Here is a 14,387-nt window from a genome sequence, read left to right as displayed (position 1 = left end):
TTCTGTGGGTTGCCTCTTTATTTTGTTGACTATTTCCTTTGCTGTGCAGAAGCTTTTTATCTTGATGAAGTCCCAAAAGTTCATTTTCGCTTTTGTTTCACTTGCCTTTGAAGATGTATCTTGAAAGAAGTTGCTCTGGCCGATATCCAAGAGGTTACTACCTATGCTCTCCTCTACGATTTTGATGGACTCCTATCTCACATTGAGGTCTTTCATCCATTTTGAGTTTATCTTTGTGTATGGTGTTAGAGAATGGTCGAGTTTCATTCTTCTGTATATAGCTGTCCAATTTTCCCAGCACCATTTATTGAAGAGACTATCTTTTTCCCATTGCATATTTTTTTCCTGCTTTGTCGAAGATTAGTTGACCATAGAGTTGAGGGTCCATATCTGGGTTCTCTATTCTGTTCCATTGGTCTATATGTCTGTTTTTGTGCCAGTACCATGCTGTCTTGGTGATCACTGCATTGTAATATAGTTTGAAATCAGGCAACGTGATGCCCCCAGCTTTGTTTTTCTTTTTCAACATTTCCTTGGCGATTCGGGGTCTTTTCTGATTCCATACAAATTTTAGGATTGTTTGTTCCAGCACTTTGAAAAATGTCATTGGAATTTTGATCAGGATGGCATTGAAGGTATAGATTGCTCTGGGTAGCATAGGCATTTTAACAATGTTTATTCTTTGGTTCCATGAGCATGGAATATTTTTCCATCTTTTTGTGTCTTCTTCAATTTCTTTCATGAATGTTCTGTAGTTCCTAGAGTATAGATTCCTTACCTCTTTGGTTAGGTTTATTCCGAGGTATCTTATGGTTTTGGTGCTATTGTAAATGAAATTGTTTCTCTAATTTCTCTTTCTACAGTTGCACTGTTAGTGTATAAGAAAGCAACTGATTTCTGTGCATTGGTTTTGGATCCTGCCACATTACTGAATTGCTGTGTGAGTTCTAGTAATTTGGGGGTGGAGTCCTTTGGGTTTTCTGCAGAAAGTATCATGTCATCTGTGAAAAGAGAGTTTGACTTCTTTGCCAATTTGAATAGCTTTTATTTCTTTTTGTTGTCTGATTGCTGTTGCTAGGATTTCTAGTACTATGTTGAACAATAGTGGCGAGAGTGGGCATCCTTGATGTGTTCCTGATCTTAAGGGAAAGGCTCTCAGCTTCTCCCCATTGAGGATGATATTCACTGTGGGTTTTTCATAGATGGATTTTATGAACTTGAGGAATGTTCCCTTTCTCCCTATAATCTGGAGAGTTTTAATCAGGAAAGGATGTTGTATTTTGTCAAATGCTTTTTGTGCATCAATTGAGAGGACCATATGGTTCTTCTCCCTCCTCTTATTAATGTGTTCTATCACAGTGATTGATTTGCGAATGTTGAACCACCCTTGCATCCTGGGGATAAATCCCACTTGGTCATGGTGGATGATCCTTTTAATGTATTGTTGGATCCTATTAGCTAGGATTTTGTTGAGGATTTTGGAATCCATATTCATCAGGGATATCGGTCTGAAATTCTCCTTTTTGATGAGGTCTTTGCCTGGTTTGGGGATAAGGTAGTGCTGGCCTCATAGAATGAGTCTGGAAGCTTTCCTTCTGTTTCTATTTTTTGAAACAGCATCAGGAGAATAGGTATTATTTCTTCTTTGAATGTTTGTTAGAATTCCCCAGGGACTCCATCAGGTCCTGGACTCTTGTTTTTTGGGAGGTTTTTGATCACTGCTTCAATCTCCTTACTGGTTATTGGTCTATTCAGGTTGTCAATTTCTTCCTGTTTCAGTCTTGGCAGTTTATAGGTTTCCAGGAAGGCATCCATTTCTTCCACGTTGCTTAATTTATTGGCATGTAATTGTTGATAATAATTACTAATAATTGTTTCTATTTCCTTGGTGTTAGTCATTATCGCTCCCCTTTCATTCATAATTTTATTAATTTCGGTCCTTTCTCTTGGATAAGTCTGGCCAGTGGTCTCTCAATCTTATTATTCAAATATGCAGCTTCTAGTTTCGTTGATCTGATCCACTGTGTTTCTGGTTTCTAATTCATTGATCTCTGCCCTAATCTTAATTATTTCTCTTCTAATGCATGGCTTAGGCATCATTTGTTGCTTTTTCTCTAGTTCTTTAAGGTGTAGAGTTAGTTGGTGAATTTGGGATTTTTCTATTTTTTTGAGTGAGGCTTGGATGGCTATGTATTCCCCCCTTAGGACTGCCTTTGCAGTATCCCATAGGTTTTGGACTAATGTGTTTTTGTTCTCATTGGTTTCCATGAATTGTTTAAGTTCTTCTTTGATTTCCTGGTTGACCCAAACATTCTTGAGCAGAGTGGTCTTTAGCTTCCAAGTGTTTGGAACTCAATCACAAGAACAAATTTGGAAGAAATTCAATTTTAAAGCATTATGATCTGAGAATATGCAGGGAATACTCAATCTTTTGGTATAGGTTGAGACCCGATTTGTGACCCAGTATGTGGTCTATTCTGGAGAAAGTTCCATGTGTGCTTGAGAAGAATGAGTATTCTGTTGTTTTAGGGTGGAATGTTGTTTAGGGTGGAATATGAGGTCCATCTGGTCCAGTGTGTCATTCAAAGCTCTTGTTTCCTTGTCGATTTTCTGCTTAGATGATCTGTCCATTGCTGAGAGTGGAGTATTGAGGTCTCCTACAATTAACGTATTGTTATCAATATGACTATTTTGGTTAACAGTTGCCTTATGTAGATGGCTGCTCCCATGTTGGGGGCATAGATACTTACAGTTGTTAGATCTTCTTGTTGGATAGACCCTTTAAGAATGATAGAGTGTCCTTCTGTGTCTCTAACTACAATCTTTAGCTTAAAATCTAATCTGTCTGATATGAGTTGCTACCCCAGCTTTCTTTTGAGGTCCGCTGGCATGGAAGATGGAACTCCATCCCTTCACTTTCAGTCTGGATGTATCTTTAGGTTCAAAATGAGTCTCTTGTAGACAGCCTATGGATGGGTCCTGTCTTTTTATCCAATCTGCAACCTTGTGCAATTTTGGGGAGCATTATTATTGAAAGATGAATTAATTGTCATCATGTTGCCTGTGAAGTCCTCGTTTCTATAGATTGTCTGTAAATTTCTGTTGTATATCACTCTTGGGGTCTTTCTCCTTTTATAGAACCCCCCCCCTTAATATTTCTTGCAGGGCCGGGTTAGTGGTCACATATTCTTTCAGTTTCTGCCGGTCGTGGAAGCTCTGCATCTCTCCATCCATTCTAAATGACAGCCTTGCCGGGTAAAGCATTCTTGGCTGCATGTTCTTCTCATTTAGTACCCTGACTGTGTCTTGCCAGCCCTTTCTGGCTTGCCAGGTCTCTGTGGATAGGTCTGATGTTCCTCCCTCTGTACATAAGGAATCTCTTCCCCCTAACTGCCCTTAAGATAGTTTCCTTGGTTCTAAGATTTGCAAGTTTTACTATTACATGCTGGGGCATTGGTCTGTTTACCTTGATCTTGGGAGGGGTCCTCTTTGCCTCTAGGACACGAATGTTTGTTTCATTCTCCAGATTAGGGAAGTTCTCAGCTACGATTTGCTCAAATACATCTTCTAGTCCTCTCTCTCTCTCTCCACCTCCTCAGGGATCCCAATAATTCTGACATTGGAACATTTCATGCCATCATTTATTTCTCTAATTCTGTTTTCATGGATTTTGAGCTGATTCTCCCAGGCCTCCCCTTTTTCCTTCTTTTCTATCAGTTGATCTTCTAGATTACTAATTCATTCTTCCGCCTTGGTTACCCTAGCTGTTAGAGTATCTAGATTAGATTGGATCTCATTGATAGCATTTTTAGTTCTGCCAGTTCAGCTTTCATTTCTGCCCTTAGAGACTCTATGTTGCCATTAATCAATTTCTCCATTCTAACTATGGTCTTCATAACTGTTACCCTGAAGTCCATTTCCAACATCTTGGTTATATCTGCATCCATTTGTAAATCTGTGGCAGAAGTCACAGTCTCTGAATCTTTCCTATTTTGGGGGTTCCTCCTCCTAGTCATTCTGTTCAGGGGTGGTTGAGAGAATGTACAGAGTCCAAATTATTGACCACAACCCAAGCAAGATGCCCCTGTTTTCTAGGGACCTTAGGGTTGCCTGCCTCTTGTTTTCCTAGCCTGTCTTCTGTGGGAGGGCCCTGCCATACTATTACTCAGGCAACCCTGTTTGGGCAGAGTTGCCATGCCCCCTTTGGGGGGGGGAATGGGCTCAGTGAAAACCAGTTTTTTGGGCCTTTTTTTCTCTAGCGACTTTCTGCATCATCTCTTCTGAAAGAGCAGAAGAGACCATTTCCAACCCTCTACCTCAGAGCAGAGAGATTGCAAACTGTTCTTCAGTGAACTCTCCAGACCACACCATCTCCATTTCTGTCTGTGCTGCTATAAACTGCAGCATCCTGGGTTGTGTGCCCCTCAGCAGGGCTCCCAGTCCTCATCTCCTGGTCAGGGCACGTCTCTGCCCTTTGTGCTTCTAAAACTGCCACCCGCCCCCAGTTTGCACAAGCAGCTCCGCTGTTCCAGATTTCAGTCCAGGAGGCTGCCCTAAAGTCCCTTCCTTGTCACTACTGGTCTGTGAGTCTGTGCCCAGTCCCCAGTGCAGGAGGCTTTTGCTCACAGGCAGTGCAGGATTCCCGAGGACTCCCTCCCCTTTCCATATATCTGCCTGCAGAATCATGGCTCCCTGCTTCATACCTCGAAACCAACAGCCTGTGATATTCTGTTTGTAGGGCTCCAGATCTCTCTCTTACATCTCAGGCTGATTTCGTGGGTGTTCAGAGTGGTCTGGTAGATATCCAGCTCAGTTCAGGGGACTGGTTGGAATAGGGTCCCCTACTCCTCCGCCATCTTTCTCACCAGTCAATCCAAACTGCTATTTCTGAACTCGGTCTTGGGTTGAGTTATTATGCAGACTCTACAGTGGGGACAGTGTGGGTGGGGACTCTGTTTCCTATTGCCCTCTAGCTCCCCTAGAGTTAAGTTCACTGATTTTTAATGTACCAAAAGTTTAAAGATTTTATTTGAGAGGGAGAGAGAGAGTGCAAGAGCAATGGGAGGGAGAAGCAGATCCCAGGACCCCAGGATCATGACCTGAGCTGAAGGCAGCCACTTAACCAACTGAACCACCCAGGCACCCTAGCTTTGCTCATTTTAAAAGTTCCTCAAAGCCAAATATTATGGAGACTCATCTTCCCCATGCAGGTCTGTGGTGCCTAGTGTGGGAACAAATACTCTCAAATCTCCATGCTTGTGGTGTCCCTCTTGTTTGTAGTTAATCTCACCAGGGATATGTTCCCAATCACTTTTCTGTCCCTCCTACCCTTTTCACTGAGACCTCATCTTTACCATTAACTATAGGGCTGTTCTGCCAATTTTTGGGTCATTTTCAGAGTTAGTTGTACAAACTTAGCTGTTATATCAGGGTGTCCATGGGACAAGGTGAGCTCAGGATCCTACTCTGCCATCTTTCTAACCCTCCCAATTATATCCTAATTTCAAAAATATTTTTACTAATAGATAATGTCTGTTTAAAAAAAGTGTTTCCATTGTTGCTAGTACTTTTACTGAGAGCTATTATGAACATCTTTGTTCACAAAGCCTTTTCCAGATTTAAGATCATTCCCTTAGAATGGATCCCCATTGATAGAATAAGCCTGTTGTAGATTGTTTAATGGATTTCAATGAATAGGTCCTCCCAGTATTCATACCCATCTGTGGTTCACTGCTCTTAAATATATTAGGACCCTGTGACCCACTTTAATTAATGGACTACAGCAGAAATGACACTGCCAGTTCCAGACCCAACCCTTAAGAAAGCCTAGAACCTTCTGCTTTCATATTCCTGTGAGTAGTTTGAGTACCCCCGAGGTTGCCATGCTGTGAGAAGCCTAACCTAGCCATGTGGAGAGGCCATGAGAAGAAAATCTAGGCTCTCAGCCAGCAGCTCAGCTGAGCTCTCACTTATCACCAGCATCAGTGTGCCAACTTGTGATTGTGGCTAGCCCTCACTTGAGTCTTCCCATCTGCCCCATGTAGGGCAGAGAAGAGAAATCCCTGCCATCCTCTGATCCAATTACGGAATTGAAAGCAAATAAACTGTTGTTTTAAGCCTCTAAACTCAGGAGTAATTTCTTATGCAGAATAACTGAAACAGAACATTCAATTTTTTTAATTTATAAAAAAAGTTCATAATTTAAAAGTATATGCTTCACTTAAAATTCACATACTAGAAAATTTTTTCTCCAGAAACCTTGAATAGTGTATGCTTAATCTCAGTGGGGAGGAGATTAAATGCAAAGCATACAGAGGCAATATAATCAATAAGATTTAACTAATGAACATAGGGATCACATATTATACAACTTGCACAATTATCAAATTCTAAGTAATGATTAAATGCTTATAAAATGGTAGGAACAGCATTTCTGCAAACTATTTGTTAATATGCGTTGCTAGGTAGTAACCCACACACAAAGTTAAGGTAGGTATTTCAACAAATCCTCACACTGAGTTTAAGTCTTTTAAAAATACTTGCAGGACTTCTGGGAAGTGCAGAGTAGGAGGATCCTAAGCTCACCTTGACCCACAGACACACACAGATTCCAACTCTATCAGTACAACTAACCCAGAAAACAACCTGAAGACTGGCAGAACAGACTCTCCACAGTAAATCATAGAGAGGAGCCACATAGAAAAGGATAGGAGGGACAGAAACACAGTTTGGAACCAAACCCCCAGCAACACTAGCCACAGAAAGAAGGGACACCACAAGCATAGAGAAGCAGGAGGAAAAGACCCCACACCAGGCACATAAGTCCCCATCTGGCTTTGAAAACTGGTAAGACTTACCTCTGTGAGTTTTTACAATCAGTGGGGCTTAATTCTGGTAAACTAGGGTATATATAATAGGAAATGGAGTCTCCACCCAGCATAACAAATAACCCAGCCAAGATACAGCACAGAAGTAGCAGTTTGAAAAGCACCCAGATATATATAAAGGAGATTAATTTACTAATCTTAGAATATGAATTGGAGGTGCAGGAATCTAAGACCAAAAGAGCTGGAGGTCTCCATTCCTACCCCCACCCCCCAAAAGTCTAGGTATCTGGACACCTGTGGGAACCACCTATCTTGCTAGCACAATATGCCCTACCTCCATGATCCTCTGTGTATCCAACCCACCCCACTTGGAAGGCATCATGCCAAGGTGGCTCCTGCCTTGACATACCATGCAAGCAATTTTGACAGAAAATAGCATGTGGCTTCTGCCCTGGAGAATAGGGAAAATAACCATACAAACAACAGTGCACCCACAGTCCCAGCAGCTAAACCTTATAGCTGAGAGCACAGAGAGAGTACCTTGCCTATCATGTCCCAGCAATGAAAGCCCCTCAAGGGACCAGGTAGGGAGAGAACTCCACAGTTTGGTGTGACTGCAGCCCCAGCAGAGAGGTTCAGTGCAGGCATCTGGTCTTACTGATGACAAGGCCCAACTACAAGCCTCTGGTGGCCTCAAACAGGCTCCAAACAGCCCAGGAATCAACCCTGCCCAGCATGCCCACAACAGGCAAAGTGGGCCATTTCAGCTGACTGTACTGAAAGCAATTCAGGCTTAGACACACAAGTAGGGCACGTGCAGTCCACTTAGGACACACTGCTGAAGAACCTGGTTCTGGTGAACAGAGAACTTTGTACTGTAGGGACACCACAGGACATCTTCTTCATAAAGCCACTACTTTCAAGATCAGGAGATGCAGCTAACTTTCCTAATACATAGAAACAGAGTTAGACAAAGAGCAAACATATTTGGAACATATTCCAAATGATATAATAGGACAAAGCCATAGCAAAAGAGCTAAGATAAGCAATATGCCTGATGGAGAATTCAAAGTAATGGTCAAAAAGATACTTAAGAGTGAAGATCTCAGTGAGAACTTCAACAAAGAGATAAAAACTATAAAAAAGATACCAATCAGAAATGAAGAACTTAATAACTGAAATAAAAACACACTAGAAGGAATCAATAGTAGAACAGACCAGTGACCTGGGAGACAGGGTAAGGGAAAGTAATGAGCTAAACAGCAAAAAGACCAAAGAATAATTAAAAATAAAAATAGGTTAAGGGAACTCAGCAACACCATCAAACACAATAACATTCACATTATAAGGATGTCAGAAGAAGGAGAGAGAGAAAAGGGGGTGGAAAATATATTTGAAGAAATAATAGCTGAAAACTTGCCTAATCTGGGGAAGGAAATAGAATTCCAGATCCAGGATACAGAGAGGCCCCAACAAAACTCAGGGAGGTCGACACCAAGACACATAGTGATTAAAGTGGCAAAAAGTCATGATAAAGAGAATTAGAAGCAAGAGAAAAGAAATTATTACATACTAGGGAAGGCTCATAATTCTACCAGCAGATTTTTTTTTTTTTACTGAAACTCTGTAGGTCAAAAGGAGTGTTATGATAAATTCAAAGTCCTGAAGGAAAAAAAACAGAACCAAGAATACTCTGCCCAGCAAGATTATTGTTCAGAATAGAGAGGGAAAGAGTTTCCCAGACAAAATTTAGCAGCCTTATGAAAAGGGTTAAAGGGAATTCCTTGGAAAGAAAAGTACATACTCAGAAGTAAAAAAATGTTATGAAAGGAAAAAAATTCAGAGGTGAATGCCAATATTTGATAAAAGTAGTGGTTTAATCACTTAGGAAACCTCTATGGAGGTTAAAGCACAAAAGCAATAAAATTGATTATATCTACAAACATCAGTCAAGAGATTCACAAAAGAAAAGAATGTAAAGTATGGCATCATATACATAAATCATGGGAGGAGGGGTAGAAATAAAGAACTTTTAGAATGGGTGCAAACTTAGGTGGCCATCAACTTAATAATATAGACTGCTCTTTGCATAAGGTCTTATAATGGTAACCACAAATCAAAAACCTGTAGCAGGTATACAAAAAAATGAAAATTATCCAAGTATATCACTAAAGAAAACCACCAAACCAGAAATTAAAAGAGCAAAAGAAGTAGAAAGGAAGAGAGAAAAACTACAAAAACAACCGGAAAACAAGAAACAATAAGGTAATAAGTAAATACCTATCAATAATTACTTTGAATGTTAATGGACTAAATGCTCCAATCAAAAGACATAGGGTGACTGAATAAGTAAAAAATTATCTACCTGTATGCTGCCTACAGGAGACTCACTTAAGACCTAAAAACACATATACATTGAAAGTGAAAAGAGTTAAAAAAAAAAAAAAAAACCACACAAATGGAAGTAGAAAAAAATCTGGGGGAGCAGTATTTACATAAAAAAAACAGACTTTAAAATAAAGACTATAACAAGAGACAAGATCACTACACAATCATAAAAGGAACAAGATTGCAAATATCTGTGCATCATGGGAGCACCTAAATATATAAATCAACTATTAACAGACATAAAGAAAGAAATTGACAATAATATAATAATAGTACCTGGATAGATATAAAGGAGTTTTATATATATCCCCACTCAATCAACAGATAGATCATCCAGACAGAAAAACAACAAAGAAACAGTGCTTTGAATGATACATTGGACCAGTTGGATCTAACAGATATATTCAGAACACTCTATCCAAAAACAGTGGAATGGATATTGTTTTAAGGTGCTTATGGAACATTCTCCAGGATAGATTACACGTTAGGCCACAAAACAGGTCTTAATTTAGAAGATTGAAATCATACCATGAAACATTTTCAACCACAATGGTATGAAACTAGAAACTAAACACAAGAAAAAATCTGGAAAAAAACACAAACACATGGAGGCTAAATAAACAACATGCTACTAAAGAATGAATGGGTCAACCAAGAAATCAAAGAGGAAATAAAAAATACATGGAGACAAATGAAAACATAAAGGTCCAAAATTTGAGGGTGTGGTGAAAGCAGTTCTAAGAGAGAAGATTATAGCAATTTAGGCCCACCTCAAGAAAAAAGAAAAAGCTCAAATGAACAATCTATCCTTATAACTAAATGAGCTAGAAAAAGTCTAAAGCCAGTAGAAGGAAGGAAATAATTAAAACAGATTAAGGAAACCAAAAGCTGGTACTGTGAGAAGGTAAACAAAATTGATAAAACTTTAGGCAGACACATCAAGAAAAAAAGACTTGAAATCAGAAATGAAAGAGGTGAAATAACAACTGACACCACATAAATACAAATGAGTATAATATTATGAAAAATTATATGCCAACAAACTGGAATAACCTAGAAGAAATGGACAATTTCTAGAAACATGATCTTCCAAAACTAAATCAGGAAGAAATATAAAAAAATTTGAACAGACCAATTGATAGTTATGAAATAGAATCAATAATCAAAAAATTCCCAGAAACAAAAGTCCAGGATCATAGGGCTTCACAGTTGAATTCTACAAACATTTAGAGAGGAATTAATACCTATTCTCCTCAAACTATTTCAAAAAATTAGGAAGGAAATTTTCAGAATACATTCTATGAGGCCAGCATTATCCTGATACCAAAACCAGACAAAACACCACAAAATAGAAAACTACAGGCTAATATCTCTGATAAACATAAATGCAAAAATACAAAACAAAATATTAGCAAATCACATCAAAAAAAAAATTTAAGTCATTCACCACAATCAAGTGAGATTTTTTCCAAGGATTCAAGGGTGGATCAGTATTCACAAAGTGATTAATGTGATGCATCACATTAACAAGAGCAAGGATGAAAACCATATGATAATCTCAAAAGGTGCAGAAAAAGCATCTGACAAAGTACAATATCCATTCATTACAAAAATTCTCAATATAATAGGTTTAGAGGGAATATACATCAACATAGTAAATGCCACTTATGAAAAACCTGCACCTAACATCTTAATAGTGAAAAACTGAGAACTTTTCCTTTAAGATCAGGAATAAGACAAGGATGTCCACTCTCACAACTTGTATTCCAACATAGTATTGGAAGTCCTGGCACAGCAATCAGACAAGAAAAAAAGGCATCCATACTAGTAAAGAAGAAGTGAAACTTTCACTATTTGCAGATGATATGATTCTGTACATAGAAAAATCCTAAAGACTTGACTGAAAAACTACCAGAAGTAATAAATAAATTCAGTAATGGTGCACAATACAAAAATAATACCCAGATTTTGATAGTGATTCTATACACTAATAATGAAGTAACAAAGAAATTAAGAAAACAAACCCATTTACAACCACATCAAAAAGAATAAGATACCTACTAGTACTCACACTCAGGGATTTAATCAATACAGATATAAGAAAGATGTCTGAACTTTAGAATTTAAAACAATGATTGTAAAGATACCAGTTGGAGTTGAAAAAAGCATAGAATATACTAGAGAATCCCTTACTGTAGAGATAAAAGAACTAAAATCTAGTCAGGCCAAAATTAAAAATGCTATTACCAAGATGCAGCCCCAAGTGGAGGCCATAAAATGAGGATGAACAAAACAGAAGAGCAAATCAGTGATAAGAGAAAATGATGGAAAGCAAGGAAGCTGAAAAGAAGGGAGAAAGAAAATAATTAGAACACTAAGGTAGACTTAGAGAACTAAGGAATTCCATAAAGTGAAATAATATCAGTATAATAGGAGTCCCAGAAGATGAAGAGTGGGAGAAAGGGGCAGAAGGTTTATTTGCACAAATCACAGCTGAAAACTTCTCTAAACTGGGGAAAGAAACAGGCATTCAAGTCCAAGAGTCACAGAGGACCCCCCTCAAAAACAACAAAAATAGGGGGCGCCTGGGTGGCTCAGTCGTTAAGCGTCTGCCTTCGGCTCAGGTCATGATCCCAGGGTCCCGGGATCTAGCCTCGCATGGGGCTCCCTGCTCAGCGGGAAGCCTGCTTCTCTCTCCCCCCGCCCCCCCACCCCGGCTTGTGTTCCTGCTCTCACTATCTGCTATCTGTCTCTCTGTCAAAGAAAATAAATAAAATCTTAAAAACAAAAACAAAACAAAAACAAAAATAGGTCAACACCTTGAAACTTGCAAATTGCAAAGATAAAGAGAAAATCCTGATAGCAGCTCAGGACAAGAGGTCCTTAACCTACAAGGGTAGACACATAAAGCTGGCAGCAGACCAGTCCACAGAGACCTGGCAGGCCAGAAAGGACTGGCATGATATATTCAATGTGCTAAATAGGAAAAATATGAAGCCAGTAATACTTTACTCAGCAAGGCTGTCATTCAAAATAGAAGGATAGATAAAGAGTTTCCAGGACAAACAAAAACTAAAGGAATTCATAAACATTAAACCAGCCCTGAAAGAAATATTAACAGGGATCATTTGAGTGAAGAGAGAGCCCAAACATAACAAAGACCAGAAAGGAACAGAGATAACCTACAGAAACAGTGACTTTACAGGTAATAAAATGGCACTGAATTCCTCTCTTTCAATAATTACTCTGAATGTACATGGACTAAATGCTCCAATAAAAACACAGGGTATCAGGGGCGCCTGGGTGGCTCAGTCATTAAGCATCTGCCTTCAGCTCAGGTCATGATCACAGGGTCCTGGGATCAAGTCCCATATCGGGCTCCCTGCTCCCCGGGAAGCCTGCTTCTCCCTCTCCCACTCCCCCTGCTTGATGTCCCTTCCCTTGCTGTGTCTCTCTCTGTCAAATAAATAAATAAAATCTTTAAAAAAAAAAAAAAACAGGGTATCAGATTGGATAAAAAATAAGACCCATCAATATGCTGATTACAAGAAACTCATTTCAGACCCAAAAACACCTCCAGATTGAAAGTGAGGGGGTGGAGAACCATTTATCATGCTAATGGACATCAAAAGAAAGCTGGAGTACCCATCCTTATATCAGACAAACCAGATTTTAAACCAAAGACTGTACTAAGAGATGAAGGACACAATATCATAACAAAGGGGTCTATCCAACAAGATCTAACAGTGGTAAATATTTATGCCCCTAACTTGGGAGCAGCTAATTACATAAACTAATTAATAACAACATTAAAGAAACACATTGATAATAATACAATAAGAGTAGGGGACTTCAACACCCCACCCACAGCAAGGGACAGATCATGTAAGCAGATCATCAACAAGGAAATAAGAGCTTGGAATGACACACTGGGCCAGACAGACTTAACAGACGTATTCAGAGTATTTCATGCTAAAGCAACAGAATATACATTCTTCTCGAGTGCACATGGAACATTCTCCAGAATAGATCACATACTGGGTCACAAATCAGGTCTCAATCAATACCAAAAGATCAAGATCATACCAGGCATATTTTCAGACCACAATGCTTTAAAACTTGAAGTGAACTACAAAAGAAAATTTGGATGGACCACAAATACATGAGGGTTAAAGAGCTTCCTACTAAAGAATGAATGGGTCAACCAGGAAATTAAAGAAGAATTTTTTTAAAAAATACATGGAAACAAATGAAAATGAAAACATGACAGGTCAGAACCTTTGGGATGCAGCAAAAGCAGTCCTAAGAAGGAAGTATATAGCAATACAGGCTTTCTCAAGAAACAAGAAAAGTCTCAAACACGCAACCTAACCTTACACCTAAAAGAGCTAGAGAAAGAACAGCAAATAAAGCCCAAATCCAGCAGAAGAAGAGAAATAATAAAGATTAGAGCAGCAATCAATGAAATAGAAAGAAAAAGAACAGAACAGATTAACCAAAGTAGGATCTGGTTCTTTGAAAGAATAAGATTGATAAATCTCTAGCCACATTTATCAAAATGAAAGGAGAAAGGACCCAAAATAAATAAAATCACAATGAAAGAGGGGAGATCACAACCAACACTGAAGAAATAAAATCAACTATAAGAGAATATTCTGAACAACTATATGCCAACAAATTAGGCAATCTGGAAGAAATGGGTACATTCCTAGAAATACATAAACTGCCAAAACTGAAATAGGAAGAACTAGAAAACCTGAACAGACCCATAACCAGCAAAGAAATTGAAGCAGTAATCAAAAATCTCCCAACAAACAAGAGTCCAGGGCCAGATGGCCTCCCAGCGGAATTCAGCCAAACTTTTAAAGAAGAATTAATACCTGTTCTTCTGAAGCTGTTTCAAAAAAATAGAAATTGAAGGAAAACTTCCAAACTCATTCTATGAGACCAGCATTACCTTGATCCCAAAACCAAAGACCCCACCAAAAAGGAGAATTACAGACCAATATCCCTGATGAACACGGATGCAAAACTTCTTACCAAGATACTAGCTAATAGGATCCAACAGTACCTTAAAAGGATTATTAACCATGAACAAGTAGAGTTTATTCCTGGGCTGCAAGGGTAGACCAACATCCACAAATCAATCAGGGTGATACCCCACATTAATAA

This window comes from Leptonychotes weddellii, chromosome 3 (genome assembly GCF_054177405.1).
Source record: "Leptonychotes weddellii isolate Sample4059 chromosome 3, ASM5417740v2, whole genome shotgun sequence".
NCBI classification, from domain to species: domain Eukaryota; kingdom Metazoa; phylum Chordata; class Mammalia; order Carnivora; family Phocidae; genus Leptonychotes; species Leptonychotes weddellii.
Note: the sequence above shows the minus strand (reverse complement) of the source record.